This window comes from Delphinus delphis, chromosome 18 (genome assembly GCF_949987515.2).
Source record: "Delphinus delphis chromosome 18, mDelDel1.2, whole genome shotgun sequence".
NCBI classification, from domain to species: domain Eukaryota; kingdom Metazoa; phylum Chordata; class Mammalia; order Artiodactyla; family Delphinidae; genus Delphinus; species Delphinus delphis.
In genome coordinates this window covers 74,965,890-74,985,540 of record NC_082700.1, presented here as the reverse complement: position 1 = coordinate 74,985,540, position 19,651 = coordinate 74,965,890, and the positions used below count along the sequence as shown (strand labels likewise).

Genomic DNA, 19,651 nt, shown 5'->3' with positions numbered 1-19,651 from the left:
CACTGCGGCCATATTTGGTCTCCAGGGTAACGGAAGTCACCTGGACGTTGTGTCCCCATGTGTTCACAAGGCTTTGGTCCACGCTAGCACATGATGTTTCCGGAAGGAAGAAAAGTTCTTGCTGTACCAGAACGTATTCACACTGTCTTACTTAGTTCTCCCTTGAGCTGCACCCTTTCCCGGAGAAGGTCACAAGTGTTCTGTGTATTTCATATAGAAATTCAGCAGGTTCTATTGTATGCTTTGTAATTAATATCTGTAGTCAGGATTTTAAATTTAGAGCCACTTGTTCTTTCTTTTTGTCAATATCTTTTAATTACGAAATGGTTGATGAATGCATTGATTTATTCCTTTCATTCAATAAACGCAAAGGAATCACGTACCAAATACACGATACTAGCAGCTGAGGATAGAAGGATCAGGAAGTCATCGTGGAGTCTCAAGAGCAAAGATAGTGTGTCCGTGGGCAGAGGCAAGGGAAGACACAGCTGTGACGCAGCGTGGAAGCAGGATAACAGCGATGAACTTGGCCTGATTTTGAGAGTGTAGGAAGGGGACAAGGAGGAAAGCTAGGGGCGGGGAGGAGGCTTCGGTTCCAAGAGTGACACCTGAGTAAGGTTTTCCCAAGCAAATCCAAGACTCAAGGGTGTCCCTGGAATAATCAGCAACACCTACAAAGGCACAGAGGCTGGAGCACGCGTGACGTACGTGGGGAACTCGCGTAGGTCAGCCAAATCCGAGCCTCTAGTGAGAGGGGCCGTGGGTGATGAGGTCGGACGAGTAGCCAGAGTCGTGTGTATCTTGCAGAAGAGTTTCCATGATGTCTTGGAAGGGATGGGCTGTCCCGAAGTTCTTGAAACAAAGAACAGGTATGAGCAGATTGGAGTTTCAGAAAGAATATTCTCGTAGCCCAGGGAGATTCCCTGGAAAGAGATGAGCCAACTGAAGAAGCCAGTGGACCCAGTGAGAGACCAGCAGGGAAGAGAGGCAGAGGAGATGGAGAGGCAGATGGCTGGGAGGAGGGGCCTGGCTGGTCACAGGGGAGGAGAAAAGAGAGGCGTCAAGAACGCTTTGCAAGATTCCGTCTGGGGAAGCGGGGTGTATGGGGGCCTCATTCATCCAGAGAGGCGTCCCAAGAGGAGGAGTGTGCTTTTGAGAAAGGTTGTATTTTACCACAGTCGTGTTCACTTTGAACAGCTTGCTGAAGTTCAAGCGGTGTTCCAAGAAATAATTGGCTATAAGGATCTGAAATTCAGAAAAGACTAGAAAATAAGGTCTGGAAGTCATCAACATGCAGATGACTAAACCATGGAAGTGGATGAGCTCCCCAGAAAGGAGACGCCAACATTTTAGGGATGAAGAAAGAATTAACAGCAAGGAGACCACAGGAGCGAGGGACAGGATGGTGTGGGCTAGAAGCACACTCCGTCGGTGTGGATGTGGGGTCTGGGAGGACTTCTTTGTCCTTGACCGTGGCTGGGAGGGGTCTAAATGAAACAGCCCCGTGGAATAGGTGGGGACTGCGAAGACTTCAGGAGCTTATAAGCTGAGGCAGAAGCACATGAAGACTGGAAAAAACTTTAAAAGCAACGGAGAAGGAAGTTGCAGAGGAAGGAAGAGAGTTTGGACTCGGAGCACAGTGGAGGGACACTGCCTTCTCCACGTTTGGGTCAGGGGACTAATATGGTCCAATGGCCAGAAGCATCTCAGGGAGTGGGGGAACCACTGCTTGTGGCTTCGGTTTTTTAGGAGATAAAGTAGTTGAGGTTTAGATGACGAGGCAAAGTGGCCTTGAGGAAGGTCATGAGAATGTAGGACACTGGCTGTGGAGAAGGGACATCACTGCCAAGCAGGGGGACACAGGAGGTTTAGCTGATGCAGCCGAGGACCAAGGGGGAGCTGAGGACCAGCTCCTGGGGGCTTTCTCTTTCCCCAGAGGATGAGTGAGCTGGGGTTTGGGGCCATGGAACAAAAGGTAAAGGTCAAGGGCAACCACATTAGCAAGGGGTTGGGTTAGGATGGTCAGAGCCATCTTGCCTAAAATTCACAAAATTCTAGTGACTAAAACGTCTTAATGACAAGCAGTTCTAATGACTCTTAATTTTTCTTGTTCTCACAGCAGTTTTCCATCCATCTTCCTGGTGTCATCTTTTCTTTCCCACTTGTTGATCACAACATAGGTTAGAATTCCATTCAGAGTGGCCACTTGACATCTTGCAAAGAATAATTAGCTCCTGGTAACATTACAAAGTCAAATATGCAAAACACCATGGTTCCTTTTCACATTCTTAAAGTTAATCAATTAACAAGCTCCACCTATGGGGAACTCAAATCTTTCTTTAAACCTCAGCATATGGTGGGAATTTACAGCAGCTCTGACCTGCTCCCGTGAAGCAGTGTGAATGTAACAGTAAAATTCTGGGCAGAAGGAGCAATGGGAAGTTAATCTGGGCAATTTAGACAGGGCTATTAAGTCTGTAATGGCTCAGGAGAAACCCAATCAAAGTAGGGGATTTTAGAGGGCAGTTGGCCTGATGGCAGGAATGATGCTTTAAGATTCACTGTATTTTCCTCTGTAATCAGAAAACTTGTTGGTATGAGGATGATCCAAAAAAACACAGACCTCAATGTCTCCTATGCAAATTTTACATTTCTCCCACTATTCAGTAATGTGTAGGCTGATTTCACTAGAAATATAGGTCTTACTGATCAGCAAAACTGTATCTTAAAGTGGGAAAATTAGTACCAGAAAAAACTAAACGTTTACTTTCTGGAGATGAAAAGTGCTTGTTTTCCCTCTGAAATAAATCACCTAATAGTGAAACCACACACAGGACAAAGTAATCCTAGAGAAATAGGCCTAGTAAAATATTACAACCAAGAATCTGAGACAGAGGTGAGTTCTATTTGACTCTTTCTGATGACATTTTAAACTTTTATCTTAGTATCTATAAAACGGAGTAAAAACAGATTAAAAGTGAAGTAAAATCTCCATTTCTAGTTCATGAGGATTTTCTGATAATTAAATAAGGACGTGCTTTCTATATTCAGGTTGCAATGTGCATGCAGAATTAGAGCACTTCCTGGGAAAAATACATCTTGCATATGTGGGGAGCTTTAGTCAATGTGCTCTGTCATTAACAAATCTCTGAATCAGATAAATAACTAAGCCAAATGAAATAAGGACCATTTCGAGAAATCATAACACATGCTATTAACAATGTAGAATTGTTTAAACTATAAAATACGCTTGTCTGTTCTGAGATAAAAGGAGTAAATAGATAGAAGAAAAAGTTCATAGCTCTCACTTTTTGATTATTTTTTCCCATTGTGAATCACTCGAAGGTTTACAGTCACACGTGCATTTCCACGTTTTTAACACTTGAAAATTGGTAAGAATGACTGTGGGCCGTGGTTTATAGACATCCCTGTAGACTAGCCATGCTCCGCTGATGTTTCCCCCCTAACCTCAACAAAGTGGTCGAAACCCACCGAGGTGAATCTGTACCAGTGTTTCATCTGACAGTTTCCAACGATGTCACCTATTAATTAATGGTTCCACAATTCCCAGTATTCAAATCTTAGAACTCAATATTCAATGTCTTTTATATTAGCTTTCATGTCTCAAAATCATACACTTATAGCTCAAACAATCTGTTTTTTTTCTTTATCATCTCCTTTTAACTCATACATAACTCGGAACAGTAATGTTTGGCCACGTACAGATAATCTCTCAGTGTCCACAGCCAGAAACATCAGAGACTTAGCATTTGTGGAACCAAGAATCGTTGCTGTTTTGTTTTCAAAAGATTTGACACATCAAGGGAATGCCCCGGATGTTGTTTCCACCATGGAGTAGAAGACTGTAACGAACAGGCTGTAGCATGTTAAAAATCACAGACGGATTAATGCTGTTTGACTAATTCTACTCAAAGGGAAAGGTGGTGAGAACTGAGAATGTGTCAAACGCTCCACTGGATGTTTTAGAAGCACGTCCCAGTTAATGGTCACGTGGATCCTGAAAAGCAGAGCTATCATTGTGCCCATTTAAGCTACAAGGGAACTGAAGCTTGTTTAAGATTTCCAAGCCGGGAATTGGCCAAGGGACACACGCTCCATCCTGACCCCTCTGGGCCTCTCAGCTCAGTCACAAGTCTCCCGCAGAGGGATGGGAAGAGGAAGAAAATTGCATAGCATCACAAGGCATCTTCCTCAAGTTAAAATTTTGCTTAAAAATGCAGGGGGAAGGTAAATAACAAGTGGAATTATTATTATACATGGATGTGTTTTAAATAGAATGCAGTTTCATGAGGTTTTAAGATCTCATGGGATATTTTATGATTAAGTTATTCTCTTCTGACTCAATTCTATACTTGCACTACAGGCATGAAACAGAGTAGCTTGTAACCAAGCAGGACCCTATGGGGGCCTTCCTGGGACAGACTCCCTTCCACCACCCCGGCATGTCCTCCACCTGCCTCTTGTTCATGGAAAACTTTAGCTTCCTAGGTCTTCCCTGAGTTCCAAAGAATAAACATAATCAGAGAAGTGAGAAAATGCAGAAGCAAAGGAAAACAGTCAAGTAAGACAAAATAATAATAGTTTAACCATTAAACAAAGTCAAGGACCTTTAGCTTCTCCTCAAGGGCCACAGACGCTCTTCTGAGCCACGTTCTTTGAGCTGCTTTGCAGATACGGAACCCCCCCACAAATGGAGAAAATTAACTAGATGCTGCCCACAAACACATAGACCCCAGACTGGCTGGGACCAGAGGGTTGATGATGTTGATGCCCAATCACCTCACCACCAACCAGTCAGAAGAGTGTCCATGAGCTGATCACCCTGCAACCCTCTCTCTCACCTTGTCTTCAAAAACTTTCCCTGAAAGCCAACGGGGAGTTTGGGTCTTTTGAGCACGAGCTGCCTGGACTCCTTGCTTTGGGCCTGCAGTAAATGCTGCCCTTGCCTTCACCACGACATCGTGGTGCAGACTGGCTTCACTGTGTGTGGGCAAGCGGACGCAACGTTGGTTCGGTAACAAACTCACAACTCAGCAAAGCTTCTGAGAAATGCTTCCGAGCACGTGCTGAGTCTCTGGGCAGGGTCTCTGTCACCATGGGGAGGCCTCCAGGAGAAGCGGGTGCGTGGTTGAAGCATCTTTGACATTACAATGGAATTTTGTGATGGTCGGTTCAGTCACACTCCTGCGACTTGAGGAACGAACTTAGTAGCTCTAGAAAAGCTTTTTTTGTTCGTTTGTTTGCTTTTGATAGGTTCCTTGGGTCTCCCCCCAACTTTTTTTTTTTTTACAAAACCTGAAGGTGATTTATTTTGAACGACTAAGTTTATAAATCTCATTTTTAAAGATCACTATGAGAAAAGCACACCTGCACCAAATATACAAATAACTTTGTTTTCACTTACATAAAAAAACAGCAAACCAGACGAATGTATATTACAATTGAACAGTGCAAAATTCTACTTGGGCTTTGAATAAGAAAAGGTTTTCACTACAGTTAAATTTATTTAAAATAAGTCAGTAACAACAACTGTTGACTTGTGCTATTTCTAGTCAACTGTCCCATTGTTCCAACTTGTTGATTTTCATGACAACAAACAGCATTCCAGGAATACATCTTCTAAGGTGGGTCAAATTTACAGTCAAAATCATGTGTGTGTCTGTGGTATATATGCCTGTGAGTGTGTGATTGAAGGTGTTGGGGAGGGGGCACGCGTGTGTTGATACTTACGCTTTGTGGCAAAGGAAAACAGATCCTGGAATAAAGTTCTTCTGTGTAGAGGGGCAAATTAAAAATGCTAGCTCCCCAGCATAAGGCACCCTTCGGACAAGAGGACTGGGAATCATTCAAGGTGGCAGTGATTTGATCTGAATATCACATACCAACAATGACCTTTTGCAAAAGAACAAAATTTCAAGGGCCTGGGTCCCCCTCCAGGCACCCATACCCTCCTCTCTCACAGCCGAGCCGGACGTATTAAAACTGCAAATTTGCAATTGGTGGATGACTAAGTCTGGAGATGTAATGCACAGCACAGTGATTGCAGTCAACAAGGGCGTACTATAAACATCAAAGTTCTAAGACACTGGATCTTAACAGTTGTTCCCACAAAAAAAGAAACGATAATTATGAGAGGTGATGGAGGTGTTAGCGCTAGAGTGACATCACGTTTCGATACATGAAAGTATCAAACCAACACCTTGTACACCTTAAACCTACACAATGTTATATGTCAACTGTATCTCCAAAATTAACTGATTACTTGAAGAATAAATGAACAAACAAAAACAGCTGCCCTGCCTGTGCTCACCAGGCACCCTTGTTAGGCCGACAGGAGCTGACTCTTATGGGGCTGCATGTGTGCCTAGGACACATGGGGAATGAAGGCTCAAATAGAAATTAAAAAAAAAAAAAAAAAGGAAAGAAAAAAAGAAAGAAAAAAGCTCACTACCTCAAACCATGTGCCGGGCCCATTCACGGGGTCTGGGCTCACAGACCACAAACACTATCTGTTGCTGGTGTTTGATCTGCCGCATAAACACAAAAGAACAATGTCTTCTCGACCACGGGCAAAGCTGCCTTCTACTCGGGGAAGTTTAATATGTAAACAGAAACCAGATAAGGCAAAACCAAGCAGTTGGCATCAACAAAGGCAGCCCTGTTTACTAGTTTATGAAGGAAGATGGTAACCTGCTGCTTCCTGCACCCCGACCCCACCTTTCTCCTCAAAGGAAATTCTTTTCTTTATTGTTTTGAAACTATCTGGAAAGTATTAACTAATTTTAAATCCCCCCTCCATGGAATATGAATAAGATTTCTTATTAACCACAGGTTCAGATCTATAAATCTCCCCCAATGAAAATGTTAATATATTAGCCGCAAACTGTTTTGTTTGGAGAGAGGAAAGGCTGCCAGTGGTCTTCAGGAAAAGAACAGAATCCATTTAATAAATTACGCATTCAGAGCGACTTCGGGTCTTGTGACATTCCTGGAATAGTTTGTCCATATTTTTCTAATCAGTTGGAATATTTCTTCAAAACATCTGGCGGAACAAATTCTAAACTCTTACCATCTTTCCTGGTAAGAATGCCTCTGTGCTTCTGATGAACTCACTTAGTTCTTGAAAACAAAGGTGGAGACATCAGAACAGAGTGGCTGCCTCCCGCCCAAAGGGCCCAGGACACGTGCTAGGGGGCCAACCCCAGGCAGCACCCTGCTCTCAGCCTTGTGTCCGGCAGGGGCCCCTCCTGCCAAAGGAAGGGGCGTCTTTTCCTTCTTGCAGAGACACAGAGAACCAGCAGTGATTACATGAGTGAATCAGTGAAACGAGGCAAAAGAGAAGTTTTTGCTCAGAGCAGGTGGCTGGGCCTGGCCTTCATGTACCTGGTTTAACTGGCCAAGGCCTGGGGGCTGCATCTGCCGGGTGGAGGAGGGGCGTTCTGTATTCCTCCCCGAGTCCAGCTCACCCCAGGCCAGCTCTGGCTCTGTGTGGGAGGAGGGGCAGCAGGTATGTCCATATAAATAGGCCTTGGTCAAGGCTGAACAGGTGCAGAAATCCTGCTCAGGGGAAACCTCACCAAAGGGCCTTGTGTATAAGATCACATCCATGGCACCCGTGATGAGGGATAAACCCAAAGGTAACCCTGTGTCTTAAATACTGAGCGAGGTAGACACCTGCACCGAAACGTCTGTAATCTGTAAATGTTCCAGAAGATGACATTCCCACACGTGACCATTTAGGGACAGTTACTACGGATGCATGGCTTCCGGCTTCTCCTGGGACCCGCCGCGGACTCGCATGGGTGTTCGTGCAGCGCTAACTACGTGAAAACTCCACGCTGCGTGTAACCTACCAACATATCAAGTAAGCTTTTTCAAGTTGGCAGGTCTAAAGGCAATTTTCATTTCCTCTCAAGGGAATTACTTCTATTACCCACCCTATTCTGCCCTCCTTCCTTCCAGTCTCACTGATCAGGATAACCACCATGTCCAAATCCTCCTTCCTCCCTTGCTGGGTGGAAATCTGACTACCAGGGTTGACGTTTCATTCACAGTGAATCTGACAGATGCACCCTCCTCCAGGATCCCCACAGCCTCCAGCATCTGGAGATCAGCTCAGCTCACCTCCCCCACTCCCCAGGGTTGGTGGGAGGCGGCTGCAGGGTCTCCATTCCCACCCATTGTAATCATCACCCAAGCACTGCAGGAGCCTCTGTCTCCAATCTTACGTCCAATCCACTTTCCTCCATGCAGTCAAGGTGGAAATTTAGTGAACTCTCTTCCCAAATCAAAATGCGTAAATGGCTTCCAGTTGCCTTTGCAATACTAACTCCCTAGTGGAATCCATGCCCTTCTCCAGCTGCCGGTCTTGACAAAGTCACCCTCGTTCCCTCTGAGCTCTCGCCGCACAGAACTTCCTTCCCTCCTTCGTACAGACCTCGCTCTCATCCACCTCTGCGTCCTCACTCACCCTGTGCTCCTCACTCGGAACATAATCCACACACATCCGAAACCCAGGACGAGTCCTGCTTTTCTTCACACGCCACTGGCTCTGGGGAGTCTTGGAGGCTGGATGTCCTTCCTATGAGCTCTGCAAAACTCTGCACCTCCTTCACAGCAGTGCTTCATCAGACCCTATTAAAACTGCCCAGATCGGTATTCCCACTAAAAAGGCAAGGCCGGTCTTCACATCCCACCCATAGGGAGCAGGCCAAGGAGCTGTCCGTCTGGATTGGAGAGAATGAGTGTACACGTGTGCTCTCCATCAGCTCGATCTTCCCGAAGTTTACTTACTGCCGTCATGTCGACTCTCTGCGTGTATGTTTTTCACCTGCATAATAAATCCCACTTGTTTTCCACAAGTCCCCGTAACACAGCTCTACCCCATCAGACCATGCTTATTCTGTTGCACTTTCTGTGCTGCACCTTCCTCTCCCACTGCAGCTGGCCACCATATAACTCGACACTGACCCACCGCCTGTGCTTTGACACAACCCACCAGGATTCTCTTCCTGCCAGACCCCTGTGCCAAGGCCAGACCAGGCCACACACCTGAAACAAAACCCTCTCTGTTTTAGCCATACTCTCTGCCTTGTTTATGTGTCAACCTGGCGGGGCCACAGGGTGTCCACATATTTTATTATGATGTACCATTATTATTCTGGGTGTGTCTGGAAGGGTGTTGCTGGATGAAATTAACACTTGAATTGTGGACCTGAGTAAAGCAGACTGCTCTCTACTTCGATAGGCCTCATCCAGTCGGAGCAAGAAGGCTGACCTTCCACAAGTAAGAGGGGACTCCTCGCCTGACTGTCTGAAGCCAGGACATTGTCTTTTCCTGTTTACAGACTCAAACTGAAACGTCAGCTCTTCCTGGGTCTTGAGCCTGACTGCTTCTGGATTGGAACGTATACTATCAGCTCTGCTGGGGCTCCAGCTCACCCACTGCAGCTCTTGGGACTTCTCAGCCCCCTAATTGTGGGAAATCAATTAGATACACACACACGTATATATATGTCTATATAAACACACACACACACACATATACACACACACACACACATATATATACACACATAGAGATTTGTTCTTCCCCACTTATTCACACATTCACACACTTAAATATTTAATAGTTCTCATTTAACATATACAACTTAAATGTCAATAATCTGACTCTTTTTCGATAGAGATCATGTCAACCATGTTCCTGATATAGATTTTCCTTTTTTTTTAAAAATAAATTTATTTATTTATTTTTGGCTGCGTTGGGTCTCCGTTGCTGTGCGCAGGCTTTCTCTAGTTGTGGCGAGCAGGGGCTACTCTTCGTTGCGGTGTGCGGGCTTCTCATTGCGGTGGCTTCTCTTGTTGTGGAGCACGGGCTCTAGGCTCACAGGCTTCAGTAGTTGTGGCCCACGGGCTCAGCAGTTGTGGCTCGCGGGCTCTAGAGCGCAGGCTCAGCAGTTGTGGCGCAAGGGCTTGGTTGCTTGTGGCATGTGGGATCTTCCCGGACCAGGGCTTGAACCCATGTCCCCTGCATTGGCAGTCGGATTCTTAACCACTGCACCACCAGGGAAGTCCCCTGATATACAGTCTTATAAAACCTAAATCAGTACTGATTGTGTGGTCGTTTTCATATAAACCTGAACGTTTCCATACGTGTCTCCACATTTTCAGATGCCCCTGGCTGGTTCTGCTTTACCTGGTAGGTTCCCAACATGCCTGAGAGGAGCCAGAGGTAGTTGGTTGATAAGTCAGTTGTGAACACAAACTTTACTTTTTCTTTGACCAAAGTAGTTGGTAGTTGGTTGATAAGTCAGTAGTGAACACAAACTTGACTCTTTTTCTTTGACCAAAGTAGTTGGTAGTTGGTTGATAAGTCAGTAGTGAACACAAACTTGACTCTTTTTCTTTGACCAAAGGTTGGCAAAAGTAAGAGAAAAGTCGATGCTATGAAATTCAATCATTCTTTTGCCAAAATAAAACCAAAACAAACAAAACCCCAGAAATACTACAATGAGGAATTTCTTTGGGAAATGTTCTAGCGAAAAAAAGCTTAGTATAAGAAACAAACATGGAAATATGTGACCAGAGGTGATAAACCTGCCTTAAATTCTTTAAGGAGTGGCAGGAGGGAAGTATGAGAAAAAGGAGGGGAGGGGAGGAGTGAGGAAATAGTAAAACATTTCTAAAGAGAAAAATAAATTGTTCACTTAATTAGTTTGATGGCCTTTCTGGATAATGTAATTAGACAAATAGCAAACTTAACCTTTCTGGAAAAAACTGCACGTCCACAAGCATGAAGGGAGACACAAATCCCATGTACAAAAGCTCACAGCCCTGGCATCACGATAGCATCCAAAGATTATGCTAGAATGTCTCTGTCATATTAGTAAGAAACACCAGCATCTCCATTTTAGCAAACTGGGATTTTTTTAAAGACGTTAAAATGAGTAAAATAAAAATACACTACATCCATAATTTTAAAAAGATTTTTAAAATAAAAATCAGGAAAATGTCAACAACAATACCTTATTAAAATGCAGGTAATATCTAGTAAAGTAATCCTGTCCAAGGCTAAGTATGCAACTAGATGATTTCAGAAATGGAATATTAGAACTGGTTATTTCAGGAGAGATTCATAAATTAAACTAAATATCCCAATTTTTTTGATAAATATCAATTCTCATTGAAAAGCCAAATAAAATTGATTGTTAGCACACACAAAAATACTCCTTTACTCATAATTGACCCTGATGACGTCAAGAAAAAAGGGATGGAAAATGTGACTTCTGCTCCAGGACCTGCTATTCTATTGTACCTCTTTTTGCTATTTTTACATATTTTCTAGAAAAATATGTCTGTTGGACCTGTCCTTGTGATTATAAATGTGCTACATATTTTTGATAAAATTATATATTATATAAAAATATAGTTCACATATAATATTACAACACGGAATTTAAAAAATCAGAGCCAAGATAATCTAAAGGAAAAATGACTGGAATTAAGCCATTCGCACTCAGAGTGAGCTCTTTGCTGATCCTCAGTTCCCGTTCTAAACTTCTCTGAACTACGCCAAGAGTTCCACCTGTATGGTAAATCTGAACTACTTATTACTAAAGACAAAACACTACTCGTGAAGTAACTGAGTTCAAATAAGCGTTCAGATAAGTCCAAATAAGTGACCCCTATGAGCTCACCAGTGTTGCATTGTGCTTTTAGGTCAAAATCCTTCTACATAGAAAAATAACATGTACAGAAAAGGCCCAGCATGTTGCCTGTCATTTTATCTTTACATTTACAAATTAACGGAAAGTCTAACGTTCTGAAAACATTGTTGTTGAAGGTCAGAATGATGTGCTCCACATGTAACAGTCTAATTGTGAGATGATAATATGAGAAATCCAAAAAGTTACACAAGAATATTAAAAAACAACCAGTTACATAGAAAGGTACAGAATCAGTAAAAAAAATGTTCAAAACTAGTTTTTCCAAAGATGGATTCTGGAATCTTCAAGACCAGTAGTCATGACTATTTTGGTCTTAATATGTTCATCCTTCTGGTGGAATAATTAACATTCTGTTTTAACTTTTCCCTCCAGTACTGAGGAAATGAAATGATATAGTGACCTACCAGAAATCAGGTCCCTCTTTCACTATTACTACTACTATTACTGTTTTGTCATTCTTTATAGAAATAAATTTATAGTTTTCTAAACCAATTCCACTCTTGAAAATGTTAATAAGTAACATTTTAAGGACAAGTATGATGGAGCTCAGATGCATCTTCACTGTCAAATTTATTTTCAATTTTCAAATGTACAAAGCCGTACACTTCCTTAGAAATGAACTGAAATGGATATTTGGTACTGCGGATTATTTAAACAGGATAGAAATCCCTCTGTAGCTTCTTTCTGCCCGATCTGCTGCTTCTAATAACTTTAGTGTTTATATTTCAGGTATTAAACACTTCAAAGAGTTAACCCTAAATCTTAAATTGTATGAAAATAAAAGCTTCTAAAATTAAGAAGATTAAAATCAGTAGCTGTTCACTTCTCATTTGTTAGAAGACATACAACTTAAAATTGGGGGGGCGGGGCAAGAATTAAATTACACAAATTAACTAAAACCGCAGTTGTCATGATTTTTAAAAATGAGAGGGATCATGGCCGATTTCCCCGATGTGATGAATTTCGGAACGTTTTATTTGTTAATGAGGTAGGATGGCCCCTTTCTCACTTTCTTTCTTTTTTCAGCTCCTCTCCCAGAATGATGTTCCTGTCCTAAGCACCGTGGTAACAGAGGAGAAAGAAGTCCAAAGGAGGCACAGCACAAAGAAGAAAACATCTAGTCGTAGGTTTTATCTCTTCTGTGCTTTGTTTTTATTCCTCTGGCTTCGAACCTTAATCAGCTGATTTCGCTACCAGCTCTAAATCTCCTTCTCACTTCCCACTGATCTCCCTTTTCAGAAAAGAGATCTCTTCCTGCTGAAATTGAAAATCTTCCACTAAATGGAATCAATCACACGTTATCAGCCAAAGAGAAATCAAGATCCATTTGGAAAGGTCAGATACGGCAGGACGTTTAAAATGTTGACGACACTACATTAAACAACGGTACTGCGTCTAGATGATGATCTAGATCAGGAAATTGCTCTAAGGTTTAATGATACGCTACTATTTTGCATTTCAGCAACCACTGTATATTATGATGTGATCCCAGTAAATAATATTCTTGTAGTTACAGCAGAAATTGAAAGGCAACATTTTATCAACCATAATTTAATTTACCCAGCGTCCGATGCTAAAAATACAGTGTTTATGTTTGGACAACAGGTACTCATAAAAATGTTTTTATACTTTTCCTTTTGGGGGGCCAAAATATTCATTTCTATCACTGGATGGACATTCTTATCATCACAGCAAATACGCTGAGTTTCGTTCATGTAACAATTTATTCACTGTATCTTCAGACGTTTAATTTAATACGAGTCACACTCTCTTACTGGGGCCACAGGCCTGAATAAAGCAGGTTTCCTACACCCTCGTTCCTCACTAATAGAGAAGGTTTCAAACAAAAATTTAGACGATCAAAATTGCTCTGTTAGAGATAACCCTGTTGCTGTAGGTCTAGGCTCCTTTGGTGACTCAGAGAAGATTTATAAAGACAGACTGGAACAAATTATATGCTCGTGAGAGACAGAGCCCATGTTTTTGTTATTATCCACTGCTAAGTTCAGATAGTAAGGCTTTAGCCAAGTAAATGAAAATACTGAGTGTATACATGTGTCAAGGATTGCGATGACTGGGATTCAAAGATGGAAGAGACCAAGTTCATGTCCAGGAACATTACACAGTCAGCAGGGGAGACAGAAGCACACAGATAAAACTGTAGCAGTGTAGTGATACATTACGTCATACAGAACACTAACATATAGAATAGCAATGATTACTTACTAAGTCTGGAAGGCAAACCGATATTTGAAGAGGCGAACATTGTGGTGTTTTGAATCCTGAAATGCTCCTGCATGTTTCAATCCACCATCGGCTGGATCAGAAACACTCAATGAGCATTTCAATTAATAACGTAGTCAAATGTTAACAATTCTGTAAATGCACTTACTCTCTCAGCATATTGTCTAAGAGGCTTTATAATCTTGGGGATTCTTCAAACATTAAAAAAAAATCCCTTGTCTAAGGGAAGCGAACTTAGAAGTAATGCGGATACTTAGAGGAAATGTGCTTGTAATAGTAATTTTATTATGCAAGACAAAGAAAAATAGTCAAAAATAGAGTTACTATTTGAAACAATAAGAGAGGATTTAAAAAAAACCAATCTCCAATCAAAGAAGAGATAAAACAAAGCACTATTCATGAAATGCAGACCTGTTGGCCTCGCTGGTATTATCTGGAAGCTAGGAATTGATTATACTACAAACTCAAAACACGGTCTATTTATGCCAATTAAGCCACAAAATAGATTATTCTATGTATGCATAATTAAACTGACTTCTAGATATTAAGGCAAGTTCAAAGTTAATTACACAAAATTAATTTGATTTGAGACAAGGAGGAAGATGTGTTTGTAGTACCCAAAGCAGTAAGACAGGATATGCTAATTTTGAATTAATTTGAACTTTCATTGCTGCAGTGAGCTTTCCATAGCAATGCCTACAAGAAAGGGCATTTCTCTCAATGGAATCAGTGTCTGGGGAACATTCTTTAAGAAAATAAAAGGGCAAACGTGTATGCTTGTCCGTTTTGCGGCTACTTCAGGCATCTTTGCAGCTCACGCTTTCCAAGGTGATCCTCTCACATGGAGTGGATTCCTTCTCTCCAGATGCTCTCCAAAGAGGGAGGAGGCAGGGGCTCACTGTCTGTCCATCTTCAGGTTCTGTCTCCTGCCATTGACCTCTGAGGACCTCTCCATTCTGGCTGCTTCTTACTTGAATTGGGTTCAGTCCTGCAGATTCCACCAGAGCCATTCCTGCATCAGGCACCAGCGGCCAGTCCTCCGGGGAAGCTGTGTGTGTGCCGAGCATCTCCAGCCGCGGCTCCTACCGAGGACCCAGGACACAGTCCCCATCACGGACAACCGGGAGGGGGCTTGTGTTTAGTAGGACATACAGCAAGTAATCCTTCTTGTGAAAAATAAGTAAAAACGGTCTTCTGTGCAACCTACATCAAAATAGTTGAGTTTTATTTCATTCTTAAAGGATTCACTGTGAAGAACAGCTCAATGTGATAGCAGATTTATATCCGATAGACCTCATTCACTTTAATCCTTCAATCACGTGTGTCCTCTGCTGTTTTGAGTGTTCAGGGTCTCTTTTTATTACTAATGCGTTTTGCAAAGGTTATCAGCAAGCAGCAGATTCATGGTGAGGGTTGACAGATACAACACGGGGGTGATTTTCCCAAGCTAATGCATTTGATGTAAGAGACGATTGAGAAATAAGATGAGTCGTCACTGCACGAGGTTCTGTTTACCATGAAATGCTTAAACAGGTGAGAGTGCGCACCCAAGGGCAAGCTCTTCTATACCTGGACACCACACACACACACACATCATATTATACATGACCCAACCGGTTGTCAACAATAGCATAGCATCACCATGTATCATGCCTCCTGTTGATATTGATGTTTAGAGTACTTTATCTCCTATAAAAGTGTTAGATGAATCTGTCTAAAAGCTAAAGCTCTGGACTAGCTAGCTCTAACAATACTCCCAAAATAAGTACAGAACTGTTTGGGATTTGTCCAAATATTTAGCTATAATCAAATTTAGTAATATCCATTTCCTGGGTGAACGTAAAGATGCTTCCAATCACACACACACACCCCGACGTGATCTATTCTACATATATAGATAGTGCACATATCTTAAAATAACTTAAAACCGCTGTTCACTCTGGATCTATAGTGAAGAAAAAGAGTCTCTTCATTTCTCCAAGACAGAAATATATCCCTAGGGAAGTGCACTTCTGGGACCGTGTGGACCAGAGAAACTGCACACATGAGAGTAAAGGAGCAGTCCCTGGGTTGCCCAGAGGCAACCGTGACCTGAACCTTAGGGTTTACAGGAACTTTGGTTTATTCTATTAACCAAGGGGCTACGGTCCACACAGGAAGGAGAACATGGTTTTGGCCCTAGAAAGTACATAAAGCTAGACAATCAAAAGGCTTAGGGAAGAGATACCTGTCCCACAGACACAGACAGGCAACTCACTGGGGAAACTCACTGGGGGGGATTCTGGGAGACAAAAGTTATACTCACAGACAGCCCTTTCTTGGTTTTAGAGGTTTAAACTCAGACTGCATGTGTGTCCTTAGGACATTTTAACTAAAGAATTAGCATAAAAATGGTCCCAGGTGGGTAACACTCCCTGAGCATCTGACCAAAGGGAGACAAACCCTCTAGAGGGTAACCCTTGACTCAGGCCACGCAGCACTCTCCCAGCCTGGCCACCAAGAGGCAGCAACTCACACCCCAAAGGACAAACACCAGGAGAAATAACGTTCCCTGAGCAGCTGTCATCAGACGTAATAGATAGCAAGAGTAGAAGCCTGAGAGCTCCAGATAATACCATGACTGGTTACAGACGGTATGACAAATATGTTTAAAACAAATTAAAGAACTGAAAATATAATACGAGAAAAGAACAAGAAACCGTATTTAAGAAAAATCAGATTTGATTTGAAAGAACAAAGTAGAACTCTTAGAAATGGGAAAAAAAGTCACTGAAATTAAAATGCAAAGTATGCATTGAACATCAGATTAACAGCTGCTCCAAACAGAGAAGTAAACTACGAGAAAGCACTGCAGAAATTACCCAGAACGAAGCACAGAGAGATACAGAGATAGAGAATATGAAAGAAGTTAGCGGAGGAGAGAGAAAATGAAAAGGAACGGCATGCATCTAACAGGAGTTCCAGAGGGAAAAGGGAACATTCACAGAGATGATGGCCAAGAATTTTTCATACTTGGTAAAATACATGCCTCTGATGATTTGCAAATCGAAGTCTCAAGAAGAATAAACAAAACAAAATTTACACCTAGAATCACTGCTATAAAATTAGAAATCTATACACACACGCGCACACACACACTCATAACAATGTTTATTTATACATCCATTTAACCGCACACCTATTCTGTGCCAATGATGTTGCCTGGATCTAGAGGCATTAAGTTGATTAAGTCATGGTCTCGAGTCTTACAACATTTGCTTCTTAGGGAAAGACAGCGATGTAAGCACACAACATGTAACCATGATGAGGTCCACAGTAGAGATAAGCACAGAACGTGGAGAGACTACCTGTGACCACGAAGGACAAAGGAAGGAGTCGGGAAAGCGCCAAAGGACAGAGGGACTCGAGATGAATGTTTAGAATGAGCGTTTTCCAGGTGCAGAGGAGAACCCAGGCAGAAGGAAGACTGTCAAGGCTTTCATTCATCCACTCATTTACCCACTCATTCATTGATTCATCCACTCATTCATTCATTCACTCATTTACTCATTCATTCATTCATCCACTCATTCATTCATCCACTCACTCATTCATCCACTCATTTACCCACACATTCATTCACTCATTTACCCACTCATTCATTCATTCACTCATTTACCCACACATTCATTCATTCACTCACTCAATCTTTCATACACTCATTCATTCATTCACTCATCCATTGATTCATTCACTCATTCACCCACTCATTCATTCCCTTGTTCCCTCATTCATCCACTGAACACGTTTGGCCAGATTCTTTCTGCGGGAGGACGGGACGCTTCATGGGAACGGGGAGGAGATTAGGGTGGCCAGGAACAGATGGAGATATGCATAAATAATTCTTAGGCAGACTAGAATGCTTGAGAGCAATGGTTTTAGAATTCTTTTCCATCATGAAAACTTTGAATACTAATCTTAAGGGATTCCAATATATAAAACAGGTAAAACAGAGATGCTCAGTTAAAAGAGGAGGTGTGTATTTAAGTGTGCATGGCTGTAAGTGTGTGTGTGTGTTCACAGTTGGAGCCCTATGATTCCGAAGTCCCTGTTCTCGTGACTGCATTTTATGAGTGAACGTCTCTATTAGGTCATTCTTATTCACAGAGATTTTATACTTCAGCAGCATTCTTTTAAAAGGACTACTTCTGCTCATCTATTTTATCTAAGTGGTTACGGCTGGTACATATGTGATCTTCTTATTTTTGCATATGTTTGTTTTGTAACTCAAAACATTACTGAGATATATTATTAGAGAAAATACTCTGCCACTGATTTACTGGATTTTCTAGGTGAGCTTCCATTTTACTTATAATGGTAATTTTGTCTTATCCTTGATAATGTTTATTCCTCTTAATTTTCTTCTCTGATCACAATGATTACAACTTTAGGATCAATGCTAAAAAGAATCTGGATTTATTTCACAACTAAATATGATGTCTTGAGATAAATAATTTTTTTCATGTGAAAGACTCCTTTTATTTCTAATTTAAAAAAAGATTTGGGAGTTGAATGTTTTTGTCTTTTGGCACCTACTGAAATGGTCAATTGATTTTTCTCTTTTTACTTATTGATGTGATGTATAGTACTAATAATTAAATTTCTTAATATTGATCACTGAGTAGCTTCTAATGGATTGCTGGATTCTATTTGCTAATATTTTATTTATGCCTATATATCTACAAGTCAGATAATTTCTATTTGTTTCTTTAATCGGTAGTTCTTTTGATATTTATCATAGATATTCTGGATTTAAATTTCTTTTTAAAATTTTCACACTGATAAAAGTTTTAAAAGTGGAACATACAGATAGCCAATGGATCGTTCTTCAACGATGTGAAAATAGCAACACTGTGACATATTTAGTTCAAATCTTTGTTTTTTACCAATAAATTTCACAGATAAAGTTAACATCCCCATCTGTCCATTTCACCCTTCCTTATCAGAGGAAATCAGTATGATCAATTTTGTGTCTATCTTTTCAGTGTATTTTTTTTAAATTAAATTATAGGGGCTTCCCTGGTGACACAGTGGTTGAGAGTCCGCCTGCCGATGCAGGGGACACGGGTTCGTGCCCTGGTCCGGGAAGATCCCACATACCGCGGAGCAGCTGGGCCCGTGAGCCATGGCCGCTGGGCCTGCGCGTCCGGAGCCTGTGCTCCGCAACGGGGAGAGGCCACAGCAGTGAGAGGCCCACGTACCACAAAAAAATAAATAAATAAAAATAAAAATAAATTATACATGTATGTATCTATAAAATATGTAATATTATTGTATTTAAAATTATATAAATATTATTTATATGTACCATTCAGCAAATTGCTTTAACTCAACTTTAGATTTATAAGATCTATTCTTACATACAGTTTAGGTTCATTTATTTATATTATTTTAAAATACTCTACCATGACCACCGCCTGATTAATTTATTCATTTCCTCAGATCCCATCATTTCTTTTCTTTTCTACTTGTGTATTTGCGTCTTTGCAAAGTGTGCCGGTGAAGACCCATGTCCGTGTTTTTTACGCACATGCGTGGGTTTCCCTATGCAGAGTTTTTCCACCTCGGGGCTGCTGAGCTCTGCGAGCTGATGACTCTCTGCTGTGTGGCCATCCTGG

The 19,651-nt window shown here is 41.7% G+C and overlaps 1 protein-coding gene across 7 annotated transcripts in view; it reads right to left on the bottom strand.

Annotated features, from left to right (window-relative positions):
- Positions 1 to 19,651, bottom strand: part of MYO16 (myosin XVI) — a 530,294-nt gene that overhangs the window by 196,489 nt on the left and 314,154 nt on the right. The window lies entirely within an intron of this gene.